At 36.3% G+C, this 10361-nt stretch overlaps 1 pseudogene; it reads right to left on the reverse strand.

Moving 5' to 3' along the window:
* Nucleotides 1–1400: 1400 nt before the first annotated feature.
* LOC139168737 (heat shock factor protein 2-like) lies at nt 1401–9684 on the reverse strand (annotated as a pseudogene).
* Nucleotides 9685–10361: the final 677 nt, after the last annotated feature.

Raw genomic sequence — 10361 nt, forward strand, 5'->3', positions numbered from 1 at the left:
GTTTTTGTGAGGAATAATATCTTCCTGGAGATTCATACTGATCCCACAAGTCTGATTTCTGTACACCTGTTAAGACCTGATTATTCTCATAAGCTCCAGACTAGAACAGAGATCAAGACCTCTTATCCATTATGCTTGACTTTAAGATTTTGGTTCCAGCTAGCTCTCTTTCCCCCCCTCTTGATGTTTTTGTTTTATTTTATTTTGTATGTATAAATTAGTAAGAAACAATATGGAGAGGGATGGCCTCAAAATTGAAATAATAATAATAATAATAATAATAATAATAATAATGATGATAATAATAATAATAATAATAATAATAAATTATATAATAAATGAAGTCACTCTACTGGCACCTGTACTTAAAGGGAAAAAATAGAACTGACAATCTGCCAGCTTCTAGTTCAATAGCTTCACCACTATATCAGACTTTAATGGGCAATGAAATATTAGTGTCCATCAGCACAGGAGCAAATTCACTTGGATAAATTATTGTAGCTTCACTGGCTTCAGTTTCTGTCGCCAGCTCCAGAGGAACAAATTTGCTTTGGATTGATTGAGGATCCAAAAGGGCTTTGGAGGGAGTTCCTCTTCTAATGATTTATCTAGCAGGTGACACTGATTCTGGTGTAATCTTTCTTTCTGAGCCTGGGATAGGCTCAGAAATAATGCTAGGAGGAGGAAGACTGTATATTGAAGGAGCTGCTTATTTTCTTTGGAAAAATAAAATTGTTCTTAGGATTAGGGACATTTTAATTGCCATTGTTTTTCTCTAATTTAAATTCTCTCCTTATTTTTGTACTACTACTGATATGATCTGTTTGCTTCATTGCATGGAACTTGAAAAAAAATAAAAAAACCAACTGGAAGTTCTAAACCTTTGCTCAGCTGCTGTCCTGAAAATGGATTTATTATTATTATTATTATTATTATTATTATTATTGTTGTTGTTGTTGTTGTTGTTGTTATTATTATTATTATTATTATTATTATTATTATTATTATTATTATTATTATTTATTAGATTTGTATGCCGCCCCTCTCCGCAGACTTGGGGCGGCTCACAACAGTGATAAAAACAATATATAATGACAAATTGAATAATTAGAATCTAAAATAACAATTGTACATTTAAAATCTAAAAGCAAGGAACCCCAATATAAAAAACATACATACAGTCATATCATGCACAAAAACTACATAGGCAGGGGGAGATGTCTCAGTTCCCCCATGCTTCACGACAGAGGTGGGTTTTAAGGAGTTTATGAAAGGCAAGGAGAGTAGGGGCAGTTCTAATCTCTGGAGGGAGCTGATTCCAGAGGGTCAGAACCGCCACAGAGAAGGCTCTTCCCCTGGGTCCCACCAGATGACATTGTTTAGTCGACGGGACCCGTCGACTAAACTTTTATACTCTCAAAATAATCCAGAAGTTCCATTTTTCCAGGTTAGTTGATACTTTGCGAAATTATTTATCTCAGTACAGAAACGATCACTAAGAAATAGATCTTCTCCTGTAAGGTTGAATGATATTTTTAACTGAACACTAGCCAATAAGTGTCACTAGTAGAAAAAATCATAGAATCATTAGATGAAATGGAAATTGGTTCAATATCTGTATTTTCCTGAATTATAGGACTCAGTAATTTTCATAACTACCACCTATTATTACAATGCTAGAACTGTATTTTGAATCTGAAATAGTATCTTCATTGGTTTCTGGAATAACAGGCACCTTTTCACTGTCATAATAATGTACCTGCCAATTGTCACCTCTGCTTTAAATCATCTTTTCTGTTGTATGAAATCTGTTTACAATAGTTCTGCTGGCTTTGTTTGCTGAAATAAGTTGCAATTTGGAGGCCTTCTGGTATTCAGTAGTAGCAGGTCACAAGTTGGCTATTCAGAACAGTAGCAATGAATGCCATAGTCTTTTGAATAATCTCTTGCTATTGGAAATGTTTTGCTCTCAGGTCTGTTTTCTCCCATTAAAGAGATTTGTTTTCTCTCTTTAGTGCAGAAAGCCTACATGGTTCATTGTTTAATTCCAATTTTCAGAACATTACTTAGAATTTCAGACAGGTCTCTGAGACAAATTTTATTTTCTTCAGGCCTTGAAGAAAAAAACCCTAGCTTTTAATATGTTCCACTACATCTTCCTGGCATTGCTTGAAATAAGGCTATTGAAAGTCAAGAGGGCCATTTTTTTCCTGTATAACAATGCCAGAGTCAGCCTGGACTAATTTATGGAAACCATATACTGTATGTTTGCGAAACTTGCCATGTTGCTGTACTTGAAGTACTTTGGAAAAATTGCCTTGTTAAATCTTTGTTTAACCAAGAAAAGGAGAGTCTGGCCATTCTCACATCAGGTGGTGAGCTGGTTATTCAGCACAACATCCACCAACTCCCAAAATTTACTAAGAAAGGCTAGGATTGCTGTGGTTTTGCAGGCTACTGACGTGACTGGTTGCTATATTTCTGTGAAATGGCAGAGGGGGCAGAGAAAGAACAGTATTCATCACAGTTCATCCTTCTTTATGGCTGATGCGCCCTCATCACCTCCCATCTTAACTGTTGCAACGTGCTCTACATGGGGTTACCTTTGAAGAGTGTTTGGAGACTGCAAATAGCCCAGAATGCTGCCGCATGAAGTGTCATGGGGTGCACCTCGATACACCCATATAACACCTATGTTCCATGAGCTGCACTAGCTACCGATTGGTCTCTGGTCACAATTCAAAGTGTTGGTTATTATCTATAAAGCCCTACATGGCTTAGAGCCAGACTATTTACGGGACCGTCTCCTGCCGTATACCACCCAGAGATAATATTGCACAGGGTTGGCAATAAGATCGCACAGAGTTGGCCTTCTCCCGGTCCCATTGACTATGCAATGCAGGTTGGTGGAGCTGCAAGGGAGGATCTTCTCTGTGGCCACCCCAGCTCTATGGAACCAACTCCCCCCCTGATGTCCATACTGATGGCTTTCCGAAAAGCTACAAAGACCTGACTTTGCCAGCAGACCTGGGGGCCATGAACTGTACATCTTTCATGGCCAAATTGTATTGAATGATATATATCTTTTGATTGGATTGTTGAGTTGTGGGTTTTAACTGGGGTTATTGTTTTAATTTGTACTTGACTTCTCTTTATTGTTAACTGTACTTTTTTATATTATTGTGAGCCGCCCTGAGTCCTTCGGAATTGGGTGGCATAGAAGACTAACTAACTAACTAACTAACTAACTAACTAACTAACTAACTAACTAACTAACTAACTAACTAACTAACTAACTAACCAACCAACCAACCAACCAACCAACCAACCAACCAACCAACCAACCAACCAACCAACCAACCAACCAACCAACCAACCAACCAACTAACTAACTAACTAGAGTTCAACCCTGACATGTATTTTTACTGTATTTTCTGTGCCAGGTCTGAAACATAGAATATATTCAGTATATCCAGTAAAAAAAGTCAGAAGTGGTCTTGAGGTGCAGAGTGTATATGCCTCATCATTGAAGGAGTGAACTCATCTGTCAAATTCACTTCTTCCACATATTTAAGAAACAAAACTAAATGTCTCTTATGTTTTTTCCATCTCCTTTATGAAGAAGTAGAAGCATGTTCTTCCTACATTTTAGACATAATGTAATGCTTGAACAATGGGAAAATAAGTGGATGAATAGAATAGAATAGAATTTTACTGGCCAAGTGTGATTGGACACACAAGGAATTTGTCTTGGTGCATATGCTCTCAGTGTACATAAAAGAAAAAGATACATTTGTCAAGAATCATGTGGTACAACACTTAACGATTGTCATAGGGGTCAAATAAGTAATGAAGAAACAATAGAAACATAGAAGACTGACGGCAGAAAAAGACCTCATGATCCATCTATTTATTTATTTATTTATTTGTTTATTTGTTTATTTGTTTGTTTGTTTATTTATTTATTTATTTATTTATTTATTTATTTATTTATTTATTTATTTATTTATTCATTCATTCATTCATTCATTCATTCATTCATTCATTCATTCATTCATTCATTCATTCATTTATTTATTTATTTATTTATTTATTTATTTAGATTTGTATGCCGCCCCTCTCCGAAGACTCGGGGCGGCTCACAACAAGATATAACAAATCATAAATAATTCAAATAACTTTAAAATATTTAAAGATTTAAAAGAACCCCATATACTAACAGACACACACACAAGCATACCATGTATAAAATTGAGCAAGCCCGGGGGAGATGTTTCAATTCCCTCATGCCTGACGGCAAAGGTGGGTTTTAAGGAGTTTACGGAAGGCAGGAAGAGTAGGGGCAGTTCTAATCTCTGGGGGGAGTTGGTTCCAGAGAGCCGGTGCCGCCACAGAGAAGGCTCTTCCCCTGGGGCCCGCCAACCGACATTGTTTAGTTGACAGGACCCGGAGAGTCTGCCCTTATACTATTTTCTGTATTTTATCTTAGGATGGATATATGTTTATCCCAGGCATGTTTAAATTCAGTTACTGTGGATTTATCAACCACATCTTCTGGAAGTTTGTTCCAAGGATCTACTACTCTTTCAATAAAATAATATTTTCTCATGTTGCTTTTGATCTTTCCCCCAACTAACTTCAGATTGTGTCCCCTTGTTCTTGTGTTCACTTTCCTATTAAAAATACTTCCCTCCTGGACCTTATTTAACCCTTTAACATATTTAAATGTTTCGATCATGTCCCCCCTTTTCCTTTTGTCCTCCAGACTATACAGATTGAGTTCATTAAGTCTTTCCTTATACGTTTTATGCTTAAGACCTTCCACCATTCTTGTAGCCCGTCTTTGGACCCGTTCAATTTTGTCAATATCTTTTTGTAGGTGAGGTCTCCAGAACAATCAATATTAATAAAAATCTTAGGATGCAAGCAACAAGTTACAGTCATACAGTCCTAAGTGGGAGGAAAAGGATGATAGGAATGATGAGAAAAAATCCTAGTAGAAATAGAAGTGCAGATTTAGTAAAAAGTCTGACAGTGTTGAGGGAATTATTTGTATAGTAGAGTGATGGTGTTTGGGAAAAAAACTGTTCTTGTGTCTGGTTGTCTTGGTGTGCAGTGCTTTGTAGCAATGATTTGAGGTTAGGGAGATGAAACAGTTTGTGTCCAGAATGCGAGGGGTCAGTAAATATTTTCACAGCCCTCTTTTTGACTTGTGCAGTATACAGGTCCTCAATGGAAGGCAGGTTGGCAGCAATTGTTTTTTCTGCAGTTCTGATTATCCTCTGAAATCTGTGTCGGTCTTATTGGGTCGCAGAACCAAACCAGACAGTTATGGAGGTGCAGATGACAGACTCAATGATTCATCTGTAGAACAGTATCAGAAGCTCCTTGGGCAGTTTGAGCTTCCTGAATTGGCGTAGAAAGAACATTCTTTGTTGTGCTTTTTTGATGATGTTTTTGATGTTAGGTGACCATTTTAGGTCTTGAGATATGATAGAACCTAGAAATTTGAAGGTCTCTACTGTTGATACTGTGTTGTCTAGTATTGTGAGAGGTGGAAGGATGGAAGGGTTTCTTCTAAAGTCTACAACCATTTCTACGGTTTTGATTGTGTTCAGTTCTAGGTTGTTCCGGTCACACCACAAGGATAGATTTAAACTTTACACTAAACTATAATTGAAAATATTTTTTTAAATAAAATGATGTATCGCTGATATTTTAAAAATTAAATTTAAATTTTAAGTTAAATTAAATATGTACTGTTTTGAACTACACAACTGCTATATGAAAATTGACAGCTGGATTTCCTGTGTTCCTAATTATTGTCAAGGGATTAGTTCTTCAACATTTGAAAGAACAAATCTATGGTCTCAATTATCCAGTGGATTGGAAGACCTCATATTACGTGTGTTTTATGAATCAATTGCTATTGTGATTGAATCGATATGAGTGTATTTTAATTGGTTTAGGCTTTTAGATTTTTAACTTTAATTAATTGGGTTTCGTTGTACATTGTTTTTCTATATGTTGTAAGCCACCCCAAGTCTTTGGAGAGGGGCGGCATATAAATCCAATTAATAGAATAAATAAAATAAATAAATAGATAGATATAAATTAGGGGCGGACAATTATTTGTTTATTTATTTATTTTATTAGATTTGTATGCCGCCCCTCTCCGAAGACGTTATGTAACAATTATCTAAATGGAGGTAGATACACGTTTTTTTCTATTTTATCTTAAAGAAAGATATTTTCTCTTTATTTTTCCTCTCTAATTTATTAAAGAAAAAATGTAAAATTAAAAAAGACAAGAAAATCAGATCCATGTTTTTAAGGTTTATCCCTCCCCCCTGATTTATTTTTAATGACAACAAATCTACTCTTTGACTCTTTTGTATGAGTAACATCAAGCTCATCATTAGATTTCCTTCCTGATTTTTTTTGAGACAAGAGGGGACTACTTGTTTAGAATGCAGGATTACCATGGTGACAGTCTGGCCAGAGAATTTACATTTTTATTGACAAACCAGAGATGTAATTTCCATGCTGCTTTCAGGAAGAAGGTGTTGCCACCTGACAACTTCTGCTGGATATGTCACATTTCTCTGCTTGAGATATTTGCAAGTGACGGAGTGAGTCCATTAAGACTTTATTTCATAACAGGGCAAGAAATGCAACAGCCAAAAATATACGGTACTATGTAGTAAATACCTATATGCAATATCAACCCTGTCTACTCTAAAGACATTGAAAATAATTGAAAATTGGGGAGGTGATGATTAGGTTATCCAAATTATGTAGTAATTTTAATTGATATATTTATTATAACTGTGAATTCTTTTGTTAAAAAAATACAGAACTAACTTCCCCTTTGTAAAGCCAAGTGTCATACAGTATCTGCAAAGGCAAGCTCATTCTGGCAATGAACCTGAATTTAGTGTCTCCAAAGATGGCATGACATGTGGATGTGAATCAGGGGTGGGTTCTAAAATTTTTTATTACCGGTTCTGTGGGTGTGGCAGTGGAAGGAAAGTTCCAGAGCTGTGGCAGTGGTGCTCCAGGAGGTCAGCCTTCAAGGCCCTAGGAAAGAGCACAGTAAGGAGTTGCCGCTTTGGGACCTTCCAGTCCGGAAAACATGGGAGAAACTACTGAGAGCCCTGGCAGGCTTCTCTGTCTACATGAGCCCGGGGAGTGGAAGCAAGGTAGGCCTCAGCCCATCCTCAGGCTTGTGTACATTGTGAATCCCGGTGGTTCTCTCAGTAGTCTCTATCCACCCTCCTATTGTCCAACCCCCCCATGAAGTTACTTACCTTTAGGAAGTCATAGGAGGAGACAGCAGCAATGCACGGCAGTCCAGAAGTCAGCAAGTGATAATGCAAGGCAGGGCGATCAGCAAGCCAGCGAGTCAGTGAACGGTGGGCAGGTGAGTGGGTGGGGCAAGCATGGTGTGGACGGGCAGGGTGAGCAAGCAGATGGAACTGGTGCAGGGAGAATGAACGGAGCCAGCTTACGGGTGTGGCCAGGCCAGCGAACTCGTTCATATTTTTACTACCGGGTCTATAGAAGTGATCCGAACCGGCAGGAACCCACTCTAGTGTGGATTTCAACTCTCAGAATTTTCAGCAATAGTTGATGGAATGCCAGGTGCTGAAATCCATTCATTTGGAGAGCATTCAGGTGGAGTTAGACGGGCGTAGGCAATTGGTTTTTGTATCTATGAGGGTTGCCCAGAAAGTAATGCACCACATTTTTTAAATTCAACAATTATTTATTAAACACAATGAAACTTACAGACAAGAAAGAATTATGTTTCTTCTACACTCCCTATTTTTCCATGTAATCTCTGTCCTGCTCTATAGCCTTTCTTTAGCAAGACACAAGGGTGTGTATGCTCTGTTGATACCACTCCTTGTTCTGGTCACAAAGCCATTTCTGCACTGTGCAAATCACCTCTTCGTCATCCTCAAATGTCTAACCGTCTAACCAGTGACTAACCATATTTCTATCAACTGCAGATTCTCCATTAACTGTACACAAACATTTGTGAATGTTCCCAACAGTTTCTTTATCCACAGTGAGAAATTCAATGATGACACACTGCTTGTAACATACATCACTTACAGGCCCATTTCCAAACACTTCTGCAGCTACGCTATCTGTCTGAAGAAATGCAAAATTTACACACGCACTCCTGACCATTCAAATAATGTATATCTAAAGTTTCGGATTTGTACCATTACTGTAGGCTGAGAAAAAAAAAAGTGATGCATTACTTTCTGGGCAACTCTCATAGATATGTTTCCTTCTGCTTTTTGTACCTGTACAGTATATTCAAAGTAATTCTGGAATATAGACATCTTGATTCCACATGTTTCTCATCAAATTAGGATTTGGGCATGCTATCCTTTGTTTTTAAGAGTAGTTCTAAATAACATTGCAATTAATTATTTTTAAATATTTCATTGCTTTTTAATCTGTAACAAAATAAAAAACAAGTATAGTAATAATGAAGTATAAAACAAAACACAATAAACTATAACTATTTCATGAAGAAAATAAGCAAACAAAAGGGAAAAAAATCCTGAAAAAATACACAACTAATTCATATGGGAAAACAATATAAATAAATAAAACATTTCTCATTCCTAAAATGAATCTTTTGTATCTAAAATTTGGAACTGGGAAAAGATCCCATGGAATGTGAAAGTTCTTATCCAATTGGGTTTCTTAAATGTACTACTTCAGTGCTATACAGTAAACAACTGTCTTAGGTTTTAATGATAATTTTAGAAATTAGTTCATTTTTTTCTTGACTTCTTTTAATCGTTGCTGTTACTTGTAATTTTATACTGTTGTAAGCCACCCTGAGTCCTTCGGGATTGGGTGGCATAGAAATAAAATAAAATAAAATAAAATAAAATAAAATAAAATGAAATGAAATGAAATGAAATGAAATGAAATAAAATAAAATAAAATAAAATGAAATAAAATGAAATAAAATGAAATAAAATGAAATAAAATGAAATAAAATGAAATAAAATAAAATAAAATAAAATAAAATAAAATAAAATAATAAAAGAAAAGAAATGAAATGAAATGAAATAAATAATAAAATGATATGTTATCTTAATTTACATATTATTATGTTTAGCAAAGAATGAGACTCATTCAATTGAAAAATTTTCCTCTCTTGTATCATTTCATTTGGAAACATTTTTCTAGAATCTAAGCTTTGGTAGGCCATACAAAATAATACAGAGGGATGTTTTAAAAATGGGGAAAAAATGCTCATCTAACTCTAACATGTTATTTTTAGTGATGGGTGAACCCAACGGTGTTCGGGTTTGGCAAGTTCGGACAAACTTTACGCAAAATTCGTCCGAACCCGAACCTGAACTTGGACCCAAACGGGGAATCCATCCCATGAAGAGATTCTGGGGCGGAGCTTTGACGTCACTGTCAGGTTGCTAAGGACGCCAAGGTGATCACCTCCTGGATTCCATGGAATCCAGAAAGTGATCACCTTGGCATCCTTAGCAACCTGCTGGTGACGTCAAAGCTCCGAATGCCCAACATGACCACAAACTTTGCCCAAAGTTTGAAAAAATTTCGGGTTCGTGTTTGGCATACCGAACACCGCAAAATTCGGTACAGACCCGAATTGTGCAGGTTCAGTTCACCCATCACTAGTTATGTTTCAAAATTTGAACTATGCATGGAAATATATATAACACATTGAAAGGGGAGAAAGTAAATGGTAGTGAGATATAGGATGCATATAATTATGTTTCAACTGTTAACTTTTAAAAGGATGATTTCTTGGGAAAAGTGGATCTGTGAGACTAAATACCAGATAATACTTTTTAATATATTATTGATAATACTTTGAATGTTTTTGATCACTGGAGAGCAGATCTATGCATGAACATTAAAAGCTAAATTTGAAATGAGGACTTAAATGAATAAGTTAAAATGTTGCTTGATGATGGATTACATTTTGGTAATTCCAGAAATTTAGCACTGAATAATTTAGTATTGCAAGCAGAGGTTCTGAATTTCTAGGGAAAGCCCTCTTAGGGACCTCTCACTGCTATATCTCCATCTTTATGACTGGAGAGATAAAACTGGCTAGAAGGAAATCTTTCTTTGTAGTTGAATGCTTTACTTTCTCATCCACTATGAATAAATTTCTGCCCCCAGACTTTGCCTTTCTATAGTTTTCTGTATGTATGCTATGCATCTATTTATGTGTGTATGTCCATTGTAGGTGGGTGGGTAGCGAGAGAGAGTTGGGGAGGGAGGGAGTTTTCTATAGAAAACTAGAATACTGTATATATTTTGGATTTGTTATATCACAGGTG

Source organism: Erythrolamprus reginae, chromosome 1, assembly GCF_031021105.1.
Source record: "Erythrolamprus reginae isolate rEryReg1 chromosome 1, rEryReg1.hap1, whole genome shotgun sequence".
Classification (NCBI taxonomy): Eukaryota; Metazoa; Chordata; class Lepidosauria; order Squamata; family Dipsadidae; genus Erythrolamprus; species Erythrolamprus reginae.